Raw genomic sequence first — 23,859 nt, 5'->3', positions numbered from 1 at the left:
AGGCACAAGTCTTTTCAGATAATTACCTTTATGCTTTTCAAGTTTGGAGTACATGGGAAATTCTCTCCACAGGTTTAACCAAACTTAAGTATACGTTTTGTTTGTAAACTTTTTAGCCAGCTTTTTGCCACTGACACATCACCTTGGTAAATCCTTTTTTGCATTTGCTTCAACATACCCATTTAAAATATCTGACTCGTTTCACAAATATACTCTGAGGTTTCTTATTAAAAAGCCTTGCAATAGTCTAATAGCAAAAGGGTTCTGCAAATAAAGAGTAATGTTAACTATTCTATTTTTGTAAAACAGGAGTGCAGTGCCAACTAGCCTGCAGCGGTCTGAAGGCAAAATTCCACATCCCCTACCAGACAAGGTCACTGGAGTTGTGTGTGCATGTTGACAGAACCTTATAATGCATATACCCATTTAAAATAATTATTTTGCATGCCAAGCCGTATTTTCTTCTTCTAAGTTCATTTCCGCTGTGTAATGGATGGCTTGAAATCCAATTTAATTCATTTTTGTGATGCAATTTTCTTCCATGTCTACTATTTTCAGTGCATATTACATCTTCACTGCTTCTGAATGTATCTTATTAAGTAGCAATTGCAAATACATCATAAATTTCAATTCTCTAATTTCTCCTTTTAGTCAACTCTTAACTTCTGTCATTCTTGAAAGTGCAAAAAAATTCTGTAGAACAAATATGCATTGCAGTTGTACTCCATATCCCAGTCACTGAACAAAGACATTTCATAGCTAACCTGTATTTATTTATTCCTAAAACCAATTCCTTTTTCTATTGAATCTTCTTAATGTATTTTACCTTTATAACAATTGATACATGGTTATGCAATTCAATTCGATGACAGACTTTTTTTCAAAGCTGGAAATTACATTTGCTAGCATCTTTTTTCTCATCCTCAAAACATCAGTTTGAGGTATTTGAGGTATTTGAAACACCTCTACAAACCACAGTTAAAGAGAGAAACAAGAGAACTGGGGATTGTGTGAAGCCCCAGAGAATCCGCTCCTCTTCCTCCCCAGCTGAAGCATGGAAGGGGTCTGGAGGGATGCGGGGACGTTGCTACCCTTAGATCCCGCATGGAGGATGGTTTGGGGACTGGGTTTTGGACAAGGGGTTTTTTGTTTGTTTTTGCAATCTCTTCCTGCTTATGCAAGACCAGTTTTTTCAAAAGAAAAAAAGATTCAACTTTAAAAAGAAAAATTCTTATATACATCTGCTTTAAAAAAAAAAAAAAAGGTCTATCTTAAATCTGGCTACTTCACAGCCACGGAACTTCACAGCCACTTCTATTAAAGCTGTTTTTTCTGCACTGCTTTTTCACAGAAGGGACAGGCTGTTTATCAACAGGGTTTTTATGTTGCCTTTGAAGGGGTTCTGGACCCAGCTATCCCATTCTAAACAGATCTAGCTTGATCACAATGAAACCTTCAGGAGAGGGTGGTAGTGCTTTCTACTTCCATATAAATCATAGTTCTGCCTGCAAAGTGGCCATAAAAACAGCAGGCAGGAACTTCGTAAGTTGTTGTCTGTCAGTTATTTCCATGTAAAGTATACATTATTTGCAAGTTAAATTTGTTTTGTTTTCCCCAATCTGCCAGTTCTACAAACTCAAGCTGACAATCAAGCAAAGTTCTTCTCATGCATAATTACCTTTAACGAAGAATCCTCTGGCCAAACTGATTCACTGACACTTGAGCATTTTGTTTCCTGTCAGCGATTTTTGCACTACCAATGCAGACCAGAACTTAACAAACAATGCTAATATACAAGAAAATGTTGAACCTGATTCAGTGTCAGCACTTTTCCTCTGCTGGGCTTGCACACCAAAGAAAATAGTTAAAACATCAGCTTCAAAGGCAAGCTAGTAGCTATGACTTTGAATACACATAAATAACATCCCGAGTAGGCGGTAATTTTACATCGGAGTGGGAGATGTTAGATAAAGTCTCTTCTCAGTGCAGCTTTTGAAGTACCTGGGACTGAGTGCTGCTGTCTTTCACATTTATTTCACTCCGCCCTTTGCTGTGCACTTGTAGCACCTTCACTTTACCCAACCCCAGGAAAAAAATCCAGGACAAATAAGTTTTCAGAGCTTGGGAAGAGATAATTAGTTTAGTTTTGTTCTTTAAGAAACAGTGCATATTTTAGTGCCTAAATGTCCCACTTTTGTTTTCGTCTGCTTTTGGCCTTAGAAAGCTGGGAAGTTTTATATGCATTTTGCATAGGTAATAGCATTGCCTGAACACAGGTAGGGCATTCTCTACCTGATACCATAAGCAATTCTTTTAAATTGAAAGCAACAAATTGATAACTGCTACTTAAGGAACGAAAAATTTATTTTATGAAACACACTTTACCATATGATATTTGCCTTATATTCAAACCAGTAGGCCAAGCAAAAGTTGATTTTCATGTGGAACACAGGTTGGGAATCCCTGCCCATCTCATGTCAATATTCAAGTACTCATCAACAGGAGTGAACTGATCTCCCCCCTTTTCTTTGTTCATACAGGGTAACATACAGTGGTACCTGTAATCAATATTTACTTTTATTGTACTGCTATCTGCTTTTCATAATAATTAATGGAATTATATTACACACCACTGGTCTAGTAGCAAGGAAACACTCATAAATTCTGCTTTGATGAAAGACCACTATACAACACGTAATATCTGCAAGACATCTATGTTGTACACAATTGCATCCAAAAGTCAGCCAATCCTTCATGCCTAAGTGATTACTTAGTGGCCTAAGTGCCACTTTCAGTGGCAGATGAAAATGTCTTCCCTAATTCTCCAGAGGCATGATTTTTTCAGCTTATTGCCTTTTTGCAGAAGAGGATCAAAGTAAAGATGGTGATAAATATCTCTAACTCCATCCATATCAATACTTTCAGACATAAAGAGCTTTCAATATGTTTGCACAAAGAGTCTTTCAACGTTATACGAATCTGCAAGAAATTATATATGTACTAGTGTCAACACTGCAGAACTTTATAAATATACTCTAGATTAAATTGTCAGTTAATAGCAAATATTCCTGACATTTGCTAACATACTCAACAGAAGACTGTTTAAAACAGACAGATTGTTATTTACAGCTGTGCCAGATGGGGCAGTTTGAAAAATGTTTAACTGCCCTTTAGTTAACATTTTAAAATATTCTTCAACATCCTTCAATATTTTTAAATTGGGGAGATTTTTTTTTTTTAGTAAAATTTATCTACAAATATTTTTATGTTCCTGCTGTCAAATACAATTATTTGCCTGTAAATAAAGGACAAATTGCCTACAGAAAAATATTACGGGAGCTCACACAGCAGAAACATATAATATTAACAAATGAATACATCAATTTTAGTACAAAGTGACAACTTTGTGGGAAACTTGTCGTGTTGGTTATTGTAATACATTATTTGAACATGACGTTTATACTGCACTATACATTGGGGGGCGGGGATTAGTGCCATCGGTGTGACTAACTCTCAGATAAATTGTCAATAACAAAACCTTTAAGGAAGAGGCATTGAGGTGGTGGTGTTTTGATTCAGTGTTATCTTCATATTTATTTAGACCCTCCAAATCCACTGCAGGTCTCTGCTGTTTTCTTCCACCCTTTTGCAATATCCTTTAAGAAATGTAAAATCAGTTTAACGACAGATAGTTGCAGAATGGCTGAACTGATGGGGCAGAAACACCATGGCCTGCAAAGCTGGACACAGCTTTACGGCTTAAAACTAAAGGAAGCATTAGTTTTTCTAGAAAAATGGAAGTAAACCGTAAAATGTAACTGCAATGTTCTCATCAGACCTTCAGCAAACCACTAGATAGCTAGATCATACTTGAGCAGCAAGCTATACTGTTTTACAAGTCTTTAACAATTTTGTTAGCAGTGTGTGCGTACAGGTCGTGTAGCTGGTGAATATGCCTGGGTCTACATGGATTTTTTTTTTTCCCCCTCCAAAAGAGGTATGTAGACTAAAGCAGCTGAACTGCGTAATTATCTTCCATTGCCCCTTGGATATGATTCAGCTCAGATCTCCAGTGAGATCTCTGGGGATGTCAAGACTTCATTCCTTGGGTTATCTGCTAAGACTTCTAGCAGTGCTATCAATTATTTTGTGAGGTACAGCCTCTGATCCACTGAAATCTGGGGAAAACTAATTTTACATACACTGAAACAGTCATTGTTAGCCTGGGTTGGATTTGAAGTGGCAGCCTTAAGAGGAAGTTTTAATCCCCTGATTCCCAGTTCCCTACAGCCTAGGGACAAGAAATGCAAAAAAAAAACCACCCCTAGTTTATAGATGTTTGCATTACTTGCATCCAAAGACGGGCAACAAAGCTGGTGAAGGGCCTGGAGCACAAGTCTTATGAGGAGCAGCTGAGGGAACTGGGACTGTTTAGTCTGGAGAAGAGGAGGCTGAGGGGAGACCTCATCGTGCTCTACAACTACCTGAAAGGAGGTTGTAGCGAGGTGGGTGTCGGTCTCTTCTCCCAAGTAACCAGCGATAGGATGAGAGGAAATGGCCTCAAGTTGCACCAGGGGAGATTGGATAATAGGAACTATTTCTTCACTAAAAGGGTTGTCAAGAATTGGAACAGGCTGCCCAGGGAAGTGGTTGAGTCACCATCCCTGGAGGTATTTAAAAGATATGTAGATGTGGCGCTTAGGGACACAGTTTAGCGGTGGACTTGGCAGTGCTAGGTTAATGGTTGGTCTCGATGATCTTAAGGGTCTTTTCCAACCTAAATGATTCTATGCATCTACATTTAACCAAATTAATCTCTTCTCTGGAATTTTTCAGATCACGCCACTGAATTTAATATCATTAGAAGTAGAAACTGCATCTCTTCTTTTAAATGGGTGGATTAAAATTGTTTACAAATCATGCTCCTCTCAGTATTGTGTCACTTGAAATGCTGTGTTAAGTTCCACAAGTAAAGGGCATATCTTACAGTAAAAATATTCTCAGTCACAGATTGAGCTGGCTCTGGACACTGAAAGCAGAGTAGAGATCTTTATAGTTGATTCACAAAAGATTTATTAATACTGAACACTTAAAAAAAAAAATCCAAACAAAAAGTTCATTTCAGGGAAGCACAATACAAAAGATAAATACCACGCTGAGCATAAAGGATGTCTGGCTGTCTGTGGATTTGAAAAACTTTTAATTTTACAATGTATTCTCTTCGCAATGTAAAGATTGTTCACCCATGCTGCTGTCTGTGATTTTTTAGCTTCTAGCCTACAAGATTAATTAGCTGTTCATTAACCAAAATGCATATATGACATACTGCAAGAAAGATTGTATTGCTGCTATGATGACTTTTAAATAAGAGGTTTCTGGCATTTGATATTTGTTGAATCCCATCTCTTGATTGCTTAGCTTCCGTGCTAATGAGCAAATAGTCTTTGCTTATATTACCCCTTCAAAAAATCCTACAAGAAATTCTTGACATATGAAGAAATTCTTACACAGCATTTCTTTTGAGTATAAGCATTTCATTTCAGCACTTCAGATATCAATTTTGTATGCAGCAATTTCTCTCTAGCTTTCTGCGAATTTGAATTTGTAATGCTTTGGTAAAATTCTTAAATTTTCAGGTGAATTTTTCTTCACAAGGCTCTGTTTACCTGGTATGCTTAGCTGCCTACCTCCTCCTATTATCAATGTATCTACATGTATGTGTCCCAGTGGCAGCAACGATGTTGTTTAGTTGGTGCTATTTGTAATCATCAAAACACTTTGCAAACATTGTCTTTAGAAAATGAATGGGTAAGATTTTGGAGTATCATTAGTGCCTTTCACTACAGAAATGCTGAGAAAAGTAGATGGCATAAAGCTTCTGAAGGAGCAAAAGTTTATGATTAGAACTCACATCTCTGTGTGTTCAGACTTTGTTTGAACTTCTTTCCTTGCCAAGCTCTGCTTTGGCAACTTAAGTCATAGTAATAACAACCCTTTTCTAAAGTACTTTTAAATTACTTAGCTTTTGATGTAGAATAGGGCTGCTTTGCTTTTGTGCATCTCGTCAAGGAGAGAACATCATCTGCCCTTCCCTCCATCCTCCCCTGCCTCCCCCGCCCCACAAACTTTTCAGCATCCCTCACGGTTTGATATTCCTTGAGAAAGTAGAGATTTGTGTTTGGTCCCTGAAAGCTTATCAGATGAAGACTTGTGGGAGGCGTGGATTGTAATTTTTTGTAATTTGTCACTATTGGGGAACAGAATAGTGGCTTTTGTTTGGTTAGAAATAGTCTACTTTAAACACTGTTTGGGAATAATTTCAAGTTTTTGCAATTAAATGTATTTTGTTTGATTGTGCCATTTGTACATTTAGCTTCTTCTTCCTCATAACTAAAAGATTACCTGGTAAATAAATCTTCTAGTTATAGACAGGATATCAGAGTAAAGTCTGGGATGTTTTACTACAAAGCTATAGTAAAACTCCAAGATCTGCTAGTATGGCAACTTGGAGTGGTTCTTTTTAACAAGTGTCTTGGTTTTGAAAGTATCTACTCAAAACAAACATCAGTGATCAAATGATGTCTGTATGTTAAGAATCCATTCACCTTATTTTATAGTATTTCTACTATATTCAAAATTGTACTTGTTTTGGCTTTTACATATTTTAAATACATAAAAGTTTCGTAAGTCTGAGTACTTGTCCCCAGCTTCAAATTATCTTAGTTCTGCCTATGTTGTTTTATTTATAACTTTATTCTAAAATAGTGGATATGGCAACTGAAACCATGTCAGGGCTTGCCGGGCTGCTGTAACCAAGACCACCAACCTGCATGAACCACATTCTTAGCATTTCATATTCTGGGTCACATTTTAGGCTTTATATGTGGCTTGGGAAAGTTTGGAGGTTTTATTTGATCAATAAAAGAGATTTATGCTTTTTTCCCCTCAGATATGACTGTGCTGAATGCTGCCCAATATGACCAGAGCTCCTGGGTATCTATGCCAATAGGCAATAACATGTTCTCATGATAAAAATGAGCAGGCGTTTTACAGTATAGGAGATGGAGTTGTATGATTAGGGATCAATAACAAGTATTCTTACTATTTCCATGGAGATTATGTACTGGAGATGGCTAAAAGGAGGAAAATTGGGATGTACTTGTCGATCAGCATATGGCTGTGAGCTGTTAGTGTGATGCAGGTGTGGAAAAAGCTAATGACATCTTAAGATGCTTTAGGCAAGATAGTTTTGGAAGAGAAAGAGAAGACTGTCCTTTTGAAACGCTTCACTGAGACACTTGGACTACTTTTCTGGTCATTTACATTCTGAAAAAAATAACGTAAACTAGAAAGGGTACAGAGGAAGAATAGAAAGATTATTCAAGGAATGGATTACTCAGCAGAGAAGTCACAAGAGCTTGGACAGTTTTGTCTTACCAAAGTTGAGAGGGGGCAAATAGGAAGGAAGAGAAGATCTGTTTCAAAGATAACATCAGTAAAAGTTCCAGTAAATACAAACTGGTAGTGAATCAACTGAAACTGGAAGTTGGGAAAGGAAAAAAAAGTGCTTTTGTGCTTATTAGCATGAAACTCTGAATCAACCTTCCAGACAGCAGCTGGGACAAGTAACTTGCACTGTTTCAAAACAGTTCAATCACTTTTTGCAGGGATTTATATACCTAAGAATTGCTGCAGACAGAAAACTCAGTCTATACTACAGGTCCTTGAATTGCTGGTGCAGTGGTACAGCCAAAAAATTTACTTGCGTGACACCTATACTGCATTAAACATTTGCATCAGCATTTCTCTGGGTTACCTGCCAAGAGCAAGAAAGTTCTTTTTGCCTATGACACATCATTTGCTTTCCAAGTTTTTCTTCTCCGTCCTCTCAATCCTGTGTGATTAAGTCTAGAGTGTCTTTCAGCATTCAGCTTTATTGCCCTGAAGTTGGCCCCATCGATTGGCTGCAGCTAGAGACAGGCTGCAAGCAGCATGTGCCAGCTTGCCTACCAAGATTCAATTCCCAGGGCTAGGGCAACAGCCCCTCTCCACTTTCCTCAGTATGTCAAACCACCTCAGCCCAAGCTGAAAAATGCGAAAAGATGAGCCAAAAAACGAAAAAAGCAGTCCCTTACCTTTAGCATAAGACACAACTTTAGGACCTCTGGACATTTCTCACATCACATTACCTACTACTGCAAGTACTTAGGGCATTTACAATACTCTTATTTGTCCATGGCTTCTGTTATTTTACTACATATAGCCTGTATTTGTAACAGCATTATCAAGCAATTTGTTCCTGGACTGCTTGCAAACATGCAAAGTAGATGTTTTGCAGACCTTATAAACCAGACACCTGTGGTCAAATAGCCTGTGCGTGCAGGGGGCTGGAATAAGCCTTCCAAACCATTATAGCATTTAAAAGAAAGTTAATTCTGTAAAACAAATAATTGTAGATATAGAACATATGTTTAACGTAAGTGCTCTGAAACAGCAGTTGAGTTCTTCTGAAGTTGATAGTATTTACCTTAGGCAGGAGCATTTTTCAAGCTCTGTTTGAAATAATTGGCAGCACGCCCTATAAAACTTACTCTGAGAATTAGATTGCTAAAACACAGTAAAATGCCCAAATCAATTTCCTAATACTCTGCCAGCCCAGAGACTAATTTTAACACCTCCCCCTTGACCAGCAGCCCTGGCTGACAACTCCAGAGACTACTGTCTTTCTGCTTATGATAATGCATTCAAATACCTACTGTACAGAAAGAGTCCAGAGTATTTTTTCCTCCCTACTGGAAGGCTGCTTGCTGGCCTTAACCTCTCTCCTGCTTCCTTTTGGAAACTTCCCCTGATGGCCTCCAAAAACCACCTGGCCCCACTTAGTTCCCTGACCTCCCCTCCCAGTCCATTCCATCGCCTTTCTCTGCACTTGCCCACCATAAACAGGGACCAAATTGATTCAGCTGAGGTTGATCTACACCATCATGCTCCTTACCTGAGTCAGCCACACAGGGCTGGAAGGAAGGCATTCAGCATACTGTTTTATGATGCTATTAATCATTAGAATTGTTTTTACTGAACAAAACATTCTGCAAAATCAGTAGGCAGTAATGCTAACTATTATCATTTGTTTCATCTGCAGTGACAAGGCAGAATGACCTAACTGCAGCTTTCCTGTAGTTCAGTATTGTAGATATCACAGCTGTGATTTTCAAGAATGGCCTTGGTGGTTTGGACATGCTGCTGACAAAAATAATATGTGAATTGTGAGTTCAGTGTCATAGCCAGCTTTAAAGATTAATTCATTCCTCTGGTTTTGTTTGCTAAGATCTAAGATCTCTGCTTTTAGTTTTATGTAATCACAATGCTTGCTGGAAGAGAAAGGGAATCTTGGGGATGTAGGCAGGACCGATTCCTTCTCAAAACAGGAATGGACCAAAAATGAAACCACCCTGCCATATAAATGCAGGAGTGAATTCTACATACGAGCAGAATTAGTATGCTGATTGAAAGAAAACTGGAAAGAAAAAAAAAAAAAGAAAAGAAAAAAGCTATATCCCTTATTGAATAATGGTTTTTCATTACAGTTTTCAAAAGTGTGATCTCCTCTAGCCATGCATTTCTTCTGAAATGGATTAAAACACGTGGTGGAAGTTCCAGGTGTGGGAGTTACAGTATAAGCTATAAGGAAAACAATATATATGTATAGATACACACAAATCAAAACAGAGGAAGATAACCTATTTAATCATTTACATAGGGCTGTAGTACATTATGATTTCTCATAAATACCAATCCCTGTAACATCAGAGATTAGTTTTCCTCATAGAATAGTATTTTTAGAGGCAATCATATACCAATTAGTATTAATTAAGATCATAAAAGATGAAGTGTTGTACAGGAAGCAACTCTCCAGGGTGAGAAATGGTGTAACATCTGTCTAAGCAGATTAACATTAAGCATCTGTCTGCTTAATGAGTCAAATCACTGTCACGTCTAAGCACCTTAAAACCCACCCTGCCAGGTAGGAAGCTATCAGGATCCACACACAATCTCTTGTATCCTGTAGATACACTCATACTTCCTAGGAGTTTAGCAATGGAGTCCAAAACACTGGTTTTAAACAAACTGCTGTAAAGATTTGGATCCATTTGGACCATAGATCTCCTGTTTCTATACATTGCTAGTCACTTTTGAGTACAGATCACAGAATGTGTTCAAGGTAGAGACTGAGGGAAGCTAGATATACCTAGTGATGGGCCCTTCAGCTCTGAATTGTGCTTTCCCCTCTCAACAGCCACATCTTGGAGATCGGCATGGTCCCTGCACGCTGCAAGTGTGTTCTTGGTGCATTGTCATCAGAAAAGAAAAAAAAAGAGGAATTTGGAAAATGAGAATGAAATATCTACAGATCATAATCGATGGTCGCAATAAGGAAGAAGGTTAAGCAGAATCTTTGTTAGGGGAATTCAAGCCACCAGCAGCCCTGGAGCTAACATCCAGCAAGTAAAGAAGAGTTGACAACGAGTGTCACAGCCCTGAGCCCAGTCAGCCAAACTCCTCGAAGCAAGAGGTTGCAGAGTGTGCTAATGCACTCAGTATCCTGACAGCGAGTCTAACCCTTCTTTGGATAGACAGGCAGGTCACGGAGGGGAGAGCAAGGTACGGGAGATAGTCAATTCTCATATACACATATATTGGAACGGGGTGAGAAGATGAATCAATTTATTTGGAGAAGAGATTATTAAAGAGGTTTGAACAGCATGTGCAAAAAAAAGCGCTAATTATGAAAAAAAAAAAAAAAGAGGGGAAAGTAAAAAGACTATAGTGTCAAAAACACTAATTTGTTGGAAGAAGAACATCAGCCAGCAGGTTGGACTGCAGACTGCGTGGAAAGCAATGAGGAAGAGGAGAGGGAAGAATAATAAGAACAAAAAGAAGCAGCAGCTAAAGGGATAAGTTTCTGTGAAAACAAGTCTAAAGAGTTAGAGATGCATATGCAAAAGTCCCTGCCATGTAGAGGTCTAAACGGGTATGGGAGGAGTGTGGGGGGGTTCATGCAGGCAAAATCTGACATCAAATACTGATTCTGTGTATTGTCCAAAGTTGCTGAAACCCAATCCTAAAGAAAGCATGCTTTTACAGGGATAGTCTTATAATAATTTGTTCTCTTCAAACCCTGAACCCTTCAAAGAAATTCAGGAAGCAACTTTTTAAAATCACGATAGAAGTAAACACTCATATCATTAAAAGGTGTCTGTTAAAACAGATGTCACCTTAGTCTCTTTTCACCTGTTAAATTCAAGAAACAGTGCGAAACAGAATATAACATGCTAGAGAGAAAGAGCTCTTTGCTGAAAGGTCATTTAAACCAGGAACATCTTTGCAGATGTAAAGCCATTTCAGTATTATGTAGTCCCAGTCACTCAGCAGGGTGTCAGCAGTGAGACCTGTTCCGTTAACAGATATCCCTCCAGACTATACCAATACCTGAAACATTGAAAAACACTTATTTATGCTTTTGTATTTTACAATGATCACAAAGAAAAGCCTTCCCTGGTTTCTAGGTCTTAGGCAACAAATTTCATCCAGTTTTGTAAGGAGATCTCTCCTGCAGATGCTCTAGTGAACCTGCACAGTAACAAATGCTGGGCCCTATTCACAGCCATGTAATCCTGTTGACTCCTGAACAGAAAGCGACACATACAATGGAGATCAAAAATACTTAGAGGCAGACGCCCAGATCCCTGGAGACAAATGAACAGCAGAAGAAATGCTCTGAGGCATGAAACAGCCAAAAGTACAACTACAGAAACTATGCAAAGGCAAAATCTGACAGAGTTTGGTTTTTGGCATTAATGAAGAGGTTAAATAGTCAAAAGAAATCTTGTTAAACACCTGTTCCTTGTGTTTCCTGCTGTTGCATCCAAATGTTATTTAAATTCTGTTCTTTCCTTAATTAGTTTTCAAGTTGCAATATCATGTCACTCTCGCAGTCAGTATCTTGCTTCTCCTTTTATTCAACGCAGGAGCAACTCTGTTTTTATTGAGAGCTGGCTACTTTGTTGCTTCACCTCTTCACCTATATACAAATACATACATAGGTATAGATATATACATATAACAGCCCTTTACACATTTTCTTTGTAGTAGCTGGATACTTCTTTAACACACTATTCCCGTTCCTGTGAATGATGGGGACCAATACGCAGAGATTTGAAGACACACAATATTAAAGTATTTACTTAAAATGCTCAGAACAAAAGCCCCCTCTAAAAAAAAAAAGTCAGCTGTGTCTTGTCTTCTGCTAAAAAGCACAGGAGAAAAAGAGGCTGCAGTGATCTCAAGACGCTGAAGGTGGCCAGGTTACTTAAGCAGGCATCAGATCATTTACTGTAAACATAAGGGAAAGCTGTAGCTTGTAGTGTGCTCAGTTTTTGAGAGGGCGTGCTTTAAGTCAGGGTGTACCCAGAAGACAGGAAGGAGGACAGAGATGAAAAGAGAAGCCCTAGGAAATTGCATCTGGCTTTTGTCTCTTCCCTCACGCTTTTCTATCTCACCATTCGTTCTTCCACTCATCTTTTTCTCTCCCCACTCCTAGCAGCCTTCCTTGACAGCTCTGCTCTTACTCGCAGCACCCAGCATTCACCCCTGCTTGCACCTACCCTCCTTCCAATCCTTCCTGCTTAGCTGGAGCCAGCTGCTCTATTTTATCATCAACCCTCTCCTTAACCTGCCACACAAGCCTGTTAGGAGGCAAAAATAAACATAATTATTGAAACCCTGTTCCAAGCTCCTTAACTTGTAATCTTTGCCAGAAGTGCAGCCTAAACCAGAGCGCAGTGACATCTTCCTCCTGCAAAAGCGCCCATACGCCAGTGAGTTTTGTCAGCAGAAGTCCTAAAGGTCCTGCAGCATCCAGCAATAAGTCTTAGTCTTCAGATCAGCATCAGCTGTAGGCATTCACTAAGTTGGCATTACGAGTTATGTTCAGCTTCCAAGTCTGCCACTGCTGGAGCCCCATAAGTCCTATTTGGCTGCCACAGCAGTGCAGAGTCACAACGTGCAGGGAGTCACTGTCCTCCCTCCTATTTCCCATGCAACAGTCAGAGCAGCAAATGTGACTCTCCCCACACCACCTTCCTCCCTGCCCCACCACTATCCTTCCCTCTGCCTCCCTCTCCTACGTCTCGGCCAGACCTGACCCTCATCCTTGGGATCAAAGATTTCAACTTTGTCTCCCTCACTGACAAACCTTGAGCTTATTCTCTCTCAGGTATTACTGTCTCCAGTACTAACCAAGGCATTAGCCACTGCAGAGACCTTTCCCACAGCATAAACCCTCCCTGGCACTAGCTTTCATCTAGCCTCGTAGGTCCTGGGGTATATAGGAATGAACCTACTTCCTCGGGCTCTTTAGGCTCAAATCATAAACCCAATACTAGCATTAACCACATCCTCAGCAACATGCGTAGCAGTCCATGGCTAGTTACAAGCCATTTGTCTCATCTTCACCATTCCTCATCCAAACTCTTCTTATCCTGCAGAATCTTCCATAATCTTAAGGTTATGGTTAAGCTGAGGGCTAGCAGGATCCCCCTGTCCAGCACTCTTCCATCACTGCATCGCTGTGTCCTCTGTGCTGTGCCTCTTGCCCTGGCGAAGCAGCTCAAGAAGAACAAGCCCATAGGATAGGAGAGGATCTTGGCTCACACTTCACTCCTTCCTAGGCAAATAAGACCTGCCACGGGCGCATTTTGGCTGGTCTGCTTCGTGCTACAGTCCCTACAAGCAGATCAGATACTGTCGGAGATGGAGATGACAGCACTTGCTAGGAGCAGTCCCAGAGCAGTCCCAGTCTTCACAGGAACCACCCTGGGCCAGTATCAGGCCTCCTTTGCGTCGCATGAGGTGAGATACAGCCACAGCAGCTATCAGGTCGCACATTTCTGAAAACACACAGCCAGGTGTCCAAGCCTTGACAGGTGCCACATTAGCTAAAAGAGGTTTCAAACAACAGGGCCTGTCTTAAAACCCTAGGATCATTCCTGTTTAAATTTCCTTGCTTAGGGGATTTGCTATTGTAACACTGCTATTTTCCTCCTGACTAGCCAGGCTTGCAGTCCTTCCTTAACCCTCCAGTCAGGATAATGCGACATTTGGTTAGACCTTACTACTTCTGGCTTAAGTAGTACCATGCTCCAACACAGGAAGCTATTTTTAAGAGGTGGGGGAAAGGTGTCTGAGAAAGGGAAGCATTACTCATGATTGACAAGTAAGCAGTTGTGTCTTCAGAAGCCAAGGGGGAGGGTGTAAGCCTGAGATTTAAGAGAGGAAAATAATGAGATGAGACACTTCTTTGCCTTTTCATTATACATCCACTTTTCTTAAAGATGTTTTTTCTCTGTGGGAATCTGAATATGAAACTCTGAGATGTTCTGCATATTGCCCTCTTACCTCACAGCTTTTATCTGAAATGTTGCAGCATCAAGTCTTGGCTTCAAATTCTTGAACTGTCTATAAACAACAGTGGAAAATTTATGATAGAGTGAGTGCAATAGAATTCTCATAAAAAATATAAAAGAAAATATTCTCTTACTCCCAAACAAAATGCTCTATGGGCACTTACATATTTTCAGTATAAAATTGATTTAGCTAATCTTCTGCGCGAACACTGTGTACTTAAAATCAATTGCATTTTTTCCATTTTAAAATGTTCAGATTCTGAAGACTGATTTTCCTGGTACCTGTACATTCCTGCCATTTGTAATGTAAAGGGATATTGATGACGATGAAAAATTTTTTTTCCACGTGATGGAAAGGAGTGAAAAATCCTGTTTCAATTATGGTTAATTATGGTAGCTTTGCCTACCTCTATCCCCTCCATTGAAAATGCATGCCTTATTCAAGCTTCTTGTCCTTCTTTGACCTCTGCTTGCTTACTTAATGTTTTATTCATTAGTAAGATATGGCAGGAAATGTCACGTCATTAGTGTTGTATTTGTCTACTTTGAAGAACATTTACCACTTTGTGACAGATTGTGTGGATTCTTCCATCAACAAATCAACAGATTTACTCACTTCTTTAAAAAAAGTCTTTAACCCATTGTTACTACTCATAGCATATAGCTTCTTCAAGGCAGATATTTAAATATTAATAAGTTTTAGGTCCTAAAAGTTTCTAACAAGGTGAAAGCACTTCTGCAGGTCTTGCAGTCTGCTCAGTATCTCCCTCCCTCTCCTCCCTTTCCTAATTGTTAGATGCTTAGTTTCTCAGATGCGTTATACATGGTAAATTGGTGAGATATATCTTGAAATTTCCAGCTTTTCTGTAATATACATCTGCTCCAGAGAACTGGCAAGCCTAAAAAGTTCAGCTGCAAATGCGTCAGCCTGAACCTAAGAAGTACAGATTGAAGGCAGTGACTCATTAGTTCACGATGGAGTAGCTTGGTGCAGTCAACTTTTTCCTACATTAAACAGCTCTGGGAGAAAAAGTTGGGGGGCTGGGGACTGTTTTTTTGCTTATGTGTAGACTTCCATTCCATATTAGCCCCTGGTTTTGTACCAAATGAAGTAAACCTAGCTTTATTCACAGTGAGCAAAATCTTCAGAAAAGACATTTAATAAACTCCTTCGTCTACCATCCATTTTTTCTTGGTATTTGCCAAGATAGGCTCAAGTGTGCACAGATACTTCCACCTACTCTAACAAGGAAAAAAGAAAATTTCTCTAGAGAGACTGATCTGACAAGCGTGTGTGTGTGCGCATTTATTTAAGCAGGGAGAAACGCCCAGGCTGGCTGAAGCCATTTGTCTTCAAAAAACACTTACAAAAAAAGCAATCCAAACCAGTGCAAGATAATAGAAACGCTTCTACCAAGAACATTTACGCAAGGTCTACAGGCTGTTTATTTGCCTTCTTTGGAAGAAAAATATAATCAGTACCTTTAGCGGGCCCCAGCTATATCCATCACCATTTCTATGCCCCGCCCAGGAATTTTTCCCCAAAAGCTGTTTGGACAGCAGCACCTGCTTCGGGAAGAAAGGAGTTAAATAATCTGAGCAGGTTTCTGTAAGCCACCACGGTGTCCAGTACCCCAAACTCCAATAGTAAAGATGAACCAAGAGAAAAGTTGTCTGTCTCCCAATCAGTTGCCAAGCCACTGATAAATCTTACAGCAAGATTTCCTTTCTTTTTTCAAGAACTTTGTCTATATTAAGCCCTGCATCACCAACTGCTATACATTAAAACAGAGTCACCGTTTCAGGAAAGTTTGAGCTATATGATGGCTTTGGTAAATGAGTATTATATAGGACTAAAATGCTGCCTGCTTTAAAGCTACTCCCTTTTAATATGTAAGACATCGCTCTGTGAGAGATTCAACATACTTAGTCTACCTGTTACACTAGTCAAGAAACAGCATATAAATTTTAAAATCCTAGGCCCTGTCCTCTGTCTGTTAATCCCTGCTTTTCCTCAGTAGAAGTGCCCTGATTGAGTGATTAAATGACAAAAAAATCAGTCATTTTAGCAACACAGCTTTCACAGAGAGATAGTGGTGTACATCATGAGTTCAGATGACCAAGAACCAGCACGTTACATCAACAAGTCTGTCTAACACAACCGAAACTGTTATTTTCCTTTAATTCTGAGGAGACTATGGCATTTAATTCTTTCCTTAACTAAATCACAGGTTGTTTTCCAAATGACTTACAAAAAAATGTTTTCATCCCCCAAAATGAAAGCCCAAAATCTGGCGTGGGAGGGACAGACAGAGATGTGGAACTTTGGTTACAACTTTGTTGATAGGTTAGACAAGGAGGTAGTTTTGCTCTGTATTTCCTTATCTTTATTAATTAAAAAACATCCTTTCTCCTTGAAAATGAAGCTCAAGCTCTTTTTCAGTCTCAATCAAGAAATTATCCTTTTCAGTTTCCTGATCTGTCAAGGTTTGACAGATAAGTCCTGAAAATTGTGACAAAACTGTGGTTTTCATTAGATGTCTGAAGATAATTAAATTCCCTCTGGCTCAGTTTTGCCATTTTTTGAAACTGCTGAGCCACTTTTTTGTCTTGTTGCAAGGCCTGAAGAAAGTAGGCTTTGAAAGAAAAGAATCTTTTTTAAAAGCAGATGAAAGGGCATTTATGTTAACTTCTTTCCTTTAATTTACACAATTTACTGAGGAACGATCCATACAGAGAAGTGCAGAGCAACCCTGACTACTTAGCTTATCTTGTCTTATTTCCTTAGACTTCAACCCATCAAAGAATGCCAGGGCTAATATGAAGTGTCCTTCCCAGTAGCCCGTGGCCTCACATGGGAGCTTTTAGGTTCTTTATGATAGAACATTTACCTTCATGAGAGAAACTTCTCTCAGTCATGGTTAACCAATGCCTGGGACCCTAAATTGTTATAAACGTGTATCCATTACTTTGATTTGTGTTTCATAATTGATTCGTCCTGAAGCAAAAGAGGGGGAAATGCATGCTGACATAATTTTGTTCATTGCTACTTAAGTTATATAATTCCTTAAGCTTATTAGTCAAATTGCTACCCATTGTTGACATTAAGTAACAAGTATTTGCAGATGGTAGGGCTTGCGTATGTTACCATTACAATTTCCACACCCACAGGAAGCACTTGTATGGCATACGTGAAGATACAATGACAGTACTCAGAAGTTTACAGTCTAGCAGAAACAACAAAAAAAAAATGTGGAGGAGGAAGATATAATCCCACAACTGAAATCTGGCATTTTTTGGAATTTAGAAGTGATTTCTGTTTGCAGCTGCTCCTTTCCTTGTGCTTTTGTGAACCAACTAATTTTGTGTAGTCCTCATGGTAGCAATGGCTCTTTAGGAACAATGTACAATAGAGAAATCAGTCTTTCAGCAGAAAAGTTAGTCTTTCATCATGTTCAACAAAAACCATCTTTCCCTTGCCATAAGATGAGGACAGATGTGGAAGCCAGGCTAACTTTCCGGAGCAGCAGAGGTAGAAGCAAAGCATCCATGCAGTCTGAATCAAGACAGGTAGGGCAATCTCATCTTTCTGCTTCTCCTGCCCATCCCTGCTTTAAATCCTCATCTGCAATTAGTGATGACATGTTCTAATCCTCTTCATACAAGCTATCAGAGGATTGTAGATTCATGTAGGAAATACCAGGGGAAGAAAAACTCAGAACAAAAATCCTCCTTTCTTACAAAAACATTCAGTAACAAAGAAGGAAAAACTAAAAATAAAAAGCAGATAGACTGCATAGGAAGTTTTGTTTAGAACTAAATAACTTCAGAAAAACAACTGGGCTTTCAATTTCTTGCTATTCCTTTGTGGGATGGAGATCTTGTCTGAGGGTGCAATTTATGCCTGCAAAATTAATTTCATACAGAAGTAGTCATACTTGTGATATTATCCTCTTTAGGTAATAGAAGAAATAATGATAATAATCAGATTTGGTTTTAGAATTGAATGGTAGCTTAAAAATTGTCAACAAAAATTACTCACAAAGAAGACCATCCTACATATTTAACCCTTCACTTACTGTTCATTTTCATTTTTGCTGCCACCTTCTTCACCATTAGATGGCAAAGATTTCTTCTAATTTTATGGCAATGAACATTTGAAAGAAATCATTTATTTATACACAGATGATATTATGTAATGCTGCATCCTCAGCTTCAAGCTCAGAAATATTTATTGTGGTCAGATAAATTATCTTTTTTTATTATTATTATTATTATGCCCATACAGAGTAAACAAATTTTAAGCATATTTCTTTTTCTTTCATTTGCGGCATGGAGTTTTTGACATTTGAGCATAGGCTCTTCCTTCCTGTTTTATGCATTTGCCCTCCGGTCATTGTCAACCCCTGCAGTCAGAATAATGAATTCCTCTTTATTGCACTGTCAGTGTGCTGTCATTATTGTGGACTTTTTCTTCTCCTGCAAGACTGTTTTGTAAGTTATTTTAGAAAGGTTTACTACATATGTGTTTGGGATTTATAGGACTGTACTGATCCATCATTTTCTGGCACATCCAATGCAGCCACTGTAAATTTAAAGAAAAAGAGAATTCTCATCCAACTATGGACATCAAGCCATTCTGGAAAGTATTACCTACTTCTAACTCCTTGCCCCTTTTATACAGGAAAGACAAACTCAGCTAAAGATCACAGATTGATTTCTGTTTGCCTTTGCAGTAAGGCTGTCATTTTCTTTATGCCACCTCCAGTTCCTGCTGGCTTTTGAGAAGACAAAAATTTGTGTGCGTGATTCTCAACCTAGGTCTTCTGCACCATAGCAAATTGAGCCAGTTGCCAGTTGAGCTTTTAAAACAGCTGTCAGAGTCATGTAAAGCTGTTTTTTTCCCATAATTATCTTAGCACAAGATACCATTTAAAAAGTCTTATTTAGCATCCTCCACACAGTAGGAAAGTTACTTTTAGTCTTGTCATGGAATTATTGCAGATGCTATTTTTAACCACAAAAAAAGCTTGCCTTCGTATTCCACACATTTCACAAGACTTTTCCCATTGTTTTTCACAAGACCAAAGCCTTCATAATATCAGTGTCTTTGCTATAAGTTGATGGTTCTGCTTTTTGGTTACTGGCAGACTTCAGCCTGACATAATAAATATTCAGACTTGAAGCAGAACTCTGAGGCTTGAGAAGCGATGGAAGCGATAAATATGCTTCAGAGATGGAGGCAGGTCCAGAATTACTTATGCTGGACTCCCTTCCTAAAGGTAGTTGCTGCCACGCATAAACTGAGATTATTGAGATTTTGAGCAGATGTGAAATAATTTTATATTGGGTAAAAAGAGGTTTGTTTATGTTAAGTTATATTATTATATTATATTAAGAAATATTAAGTCCTGATACGTACAAGACAACCCTCTTCATCTGTTAAAAGCTTGGCTTCTGTTTATTGAACAAAACAGTGAGTTCATAGGATTTTGGGCAATTTCCTAATTTTTCCCTTTACCTGGGGATGTTCTGCCATAACAAAAATTACCCTGGTTGTAAATTACTTACCAACATTTCCAAAAGTCCTTATTTCTGCAGTTCTGTAGTGTCTTCCTCTCCAATCTCTGTTTATAGGAATCACTGTTTTAAAAACAGCCTCAGTTTCTGATTGAACATTACATATTTTTTGGATGTTCTTAGAAGACTAAAAGAAAGCATAATCCCATGCTTTACCTGCTGGCTAGGATTCTCCTTAGAGATGACCATTCAGTTCCTGTGCTGAACCTCTAGGTCCAGGATAATTACATTTTAATTAATCTGAAAATGATGGGAGGTAAAACAGCTACATCCATATTGCTATATCATCAACAAGGGCTCCCACATCCATCCTCCCTTCCCATCCAGACAAGGTCTTCACAAGAGCTTGTAGGCAGCTTGCAAATCTCCCTGTGCAGGACTGCCTGGCAGCACCCCAAGCTGGATAACAAGGTGCAAATAGTGATCTAAGACCCAGGTGGCCTCCCCATCCCCTTCAGAGGACAGTCTCTCCCCATTCGGACAAGAATGAGGTCATTGGATGGCGTGCCAAACGGGAAATTCTCAACCACATAAGCACACACATTGCAGAAATATTCCTTTTTGCGTAAGAGGACCAGGAGAGAAAAAGGGAGCGCAATTAAGAAGAGCCTGAGTGCAAAGAGCCCCCTGCTTGCAAACACAGTTGAGATAAGGAGGATGAAAATATGCAGATGCAGAAGCTGGAAGGAAAAGAATAGACTGTAGACGGAAGGCATGTACGAAAAAGACCCAGAGTTTGACAAGACATAGAGACAAACAAAATCTCTGAGGTGTGTAGGTGCTACCTAGGCATTCTGATACCTATAATTTCTTACCTTGGAATCAAAGATAGCACACAAGATCTCAAACAGGAACTAAAGCCAGCTTCCCCTCCCTCCACCTCTTAAGACAGAAATCCTTTTGAGTATTTTAAGATCACCCTAAAATTATCCTGGCTCTCGTGCACTCTTGCATTCTCCTACAGAACATAGGTTTGCCATGTCTGATGGAGTGTGTTGAGGGAAAAGGATGCAGGCAATGGTTATGCTAACAACTTCCAAGCAAAATGAGGCAGGAGGGTTACTCTGCCTCTGCCTTGATCAGTTCTTGCTGATCACCTGTTGGATGCTTAATGAGATACAGCTAGGTACATCATTATTCCTGTAGTAGGTCATGCTGGCCGCTCTACCTTGTGTCCTTCCTGGCCTTGCCTAGAGATAGAGAAATCTGCATTGCAAAGGAGGGGAGGGGAAGAGAGAGAGAATGGGCACTCATTTTACTATTTAAATTCTATTATTGCTGCCAGTAAGTTGGATTTTGAAGGTTAATGCTCTGTACTGAGAAGGAGACTAATTTTTGAAAAATATGTCTCACATCTACCAGTGGCATGGGTACAGAAGTACTAACAGCTTTTACTTTTCCATGTTTTTTCAATACATACAGGACGGATGTTATAATTCATGATTTGCTGGGTGCCTCCCTGGCAGGGAGGCCATCGCCCTTCCTCTAGCAATAATGAAACCCAGACTTCCTAAAGTTGCACTGACAACCTCAAGAAACTACATCACTGACTATCCTAGCCTAGGCCACAATATCTTGTAGATGGTACAACAAATAGGTCTGTAACCATCCTCAAAACCTGCCCCAGACAGCTTTGAGCTGTAAGAACTCATCTGGTACCAAGTCACAGTCAAATGTTAGTAGAATTATACTCTGGATAAATTACCATGTTATTCAATAGCATGTGAAAAATTATTAGTTTTTATCCTTTTTTCTAGGAAATCAATGACCTTTCCTTATTTCTTTTGTCACTTTGTCTTCTTTTTGTTCATTTTTCTTACTGTCTGCTCTTCTGCTTTGAACCTGTCTTTGATATCTGATTTTCTACATTTTAAGCACATTAGCCATTTAAAGAATATATATTCAAAATTAAATCAGCCTATTCTTGGTAGAATGCTATATCTCTGCTTTTCACAGTGCATACTCTTTTGCAGTATATTTCTTTTTTAGGCAGTTGCTTACTGTGAGACACTGCTAACTGGGAGGAAAAAAAACCCTTTAATATTTTAATAAAGCAAGAAACAATGCCTTGAAGTTCAAAGAGCACATACTCTGGCACATTTATGTCCTTAGCTTAATAAGGCCTGAGGCCTAATGCCAAGTGCTGCAAAATGCCAAGTGCCGCAAAATGCCAAGTGCCCTGGGCTCCCACTGCAGGAGTTGACTATTAGCACCTCACAGATGCACTCGGGTGCTGATAGCATGAGATACACTAAATCTGCTGGCTTGGCTACACGGCATAGATTTCCTCCTCCTTTTCCTTTTCCTGACCAGCGATCTTCAGAAAAGTCCAGGTCAATTTTTCAATTTCTTGAGTTCCTCACGTGGATCCAATTTCTGGAGTGTCAAATCCTGCAAGGGTTTTGCTGGTCATTAGCCCATTATAAAGAATTTCAGACATTACCAGTTATGCTCTTAGGCGAACTCTGTGGGGTTTTCCTGACACTGGCCTCTAAGCTGTTAAAGAATCTTCTCTGATTAGCTGAAGAGATCCTGCAAATTACAGTTTAGGCCTTCTGAAAGATTTTTTCCTTCCCCTGATGTAGTAGTTTCCTTCCCCATCGTCACTTACAGAGTCTATATTGATGACTTTTTGCTTTCTCGCAGGTTTTTGGCAGTATCTGGTGTTGCTAAGGGTGATTTAATTCTTACTTCCAGTCCAATCCCCAGGCTTCCTGGCACAGAGGCAGCTTTTCCAAGGCTATCCCAAACACAGGAGATGGTGAGTCGCTTTCTACCCTCATACGTAGAGACTCTACATGTGCGTTTGTGAGGGATATACCTAATTTAAAGGTGATCAAATTCACTTAGTTGGGTCTTCCATAGGGGTTCTGCAAAGCATGTTGAATAGAGAGTTCTGCTGAGCTCTGTGAGATTTGACCTTTCTGTAAAGTAGTGCAGGAGGAGAGAAAAGTCTGCACTGTGAAAAGCCTAAAGTAACAGAGGAGGCAAACGTAGCCAGGTGAGGGTTGACCTACAGGATTATTGCAGGCTTAACTGGGCAATCTGAGTACACACAGTTCAATGGAAAGCTGCAGACCAGCCAGGGAAAAGATGTCAAAAAGGACAATCAGTTTGAGAAAAAGAGGGCAGTGGCCGACGGAGGGACAACTGAATAAATGGAGAATGTCCAGCACAGTCTAAGAAGTTCAGGCTTCAGGAGAAGCTTAGTCTGCAGTCATAGATCTGACCGACCTTCTCCATGGCCTTGGACATTTAAACACTCAACATCCACTTCAACTGAGGGGAAAAAAACAACGGTGGCAGTATAACGCTTCATTTCACAGATATATTTTAAAGACTTAACCTTTGTAAGACATTTTGAAGATGAAAAGCACAGCAGCACTCATTACTTTGCTTAACCAAATTTCTCTGTGCCTAGCTGAACCTAAAATCTTTTGATGTTAGCTCATCACAAAGATATTTTGTGAGAAGATTTTTCTCGCTTTTCTGTTGGCCTGTGGCCATTTCATGCCACTATATGCTTGTTTTTATTTCTGTTTTTGCCATGAGCAGTTTTTCAAAGAAGTGACTTTTCCCATAGCACATAAATGTAGTTTTTTAACAACATGAAAGATTAAATCCCCAAATTCTTCTTTCCCATAATGATTCAAGTACAGCAGCTTAATGATAACATTTCATAAAGCACTTACAACTGGTTTGAATACAAACATATTTAAAAACAGAAGGGTAAAACTTCCTGCAAGAGTATCAGGAGACAAAATTTAATATTGAGACATCTGGATAACAAAGTAAGAGGAAACAAATTAAAATC

General features: G+C 39.2%; 1 protein-coding gene across 1 annotated transcript in view; it reads left to right on the top strand.

Moving 5' to 3' along the window:
* HTR1F (5-hydroxytryptamine receptor 1F) overlaps nucleotides 1–23,859 on the top strand; it is a 112,977-nt gene that overhangs the window by 24,077 nt on the left and 65,041 nt on the right. Inside the window, exon 2 of the mRNA XM_075170183.1 lies at nucleotides 22,692–22,806. The gene's annotated coding sequence lies outside the window, so the exon portion shown is untranslated. The remainder of the gene's footprint in view (nucleotides 1–22,691; nucleotides 22,807–23,859) is intronic.

The sequence above is a fragment of the Calonectris borealis genome, chromosome 1 (genome assembly GCF_964195595.1).
Source record: "Calonectris borealis chromosome 1, bCalBor7.hap1.2, whole genome shotgun sequence".
Lineage (NCBI taxonomy): Eukaryota > Metazoa > Chordata > Aves > Procellariiformes > Procellariidae > Calonectris > Calonectris borealis.
Note: the sequence above shows the minus strand (reverse complement) of the source record. Positions and strands in the feature narration are given on the sequence as shown.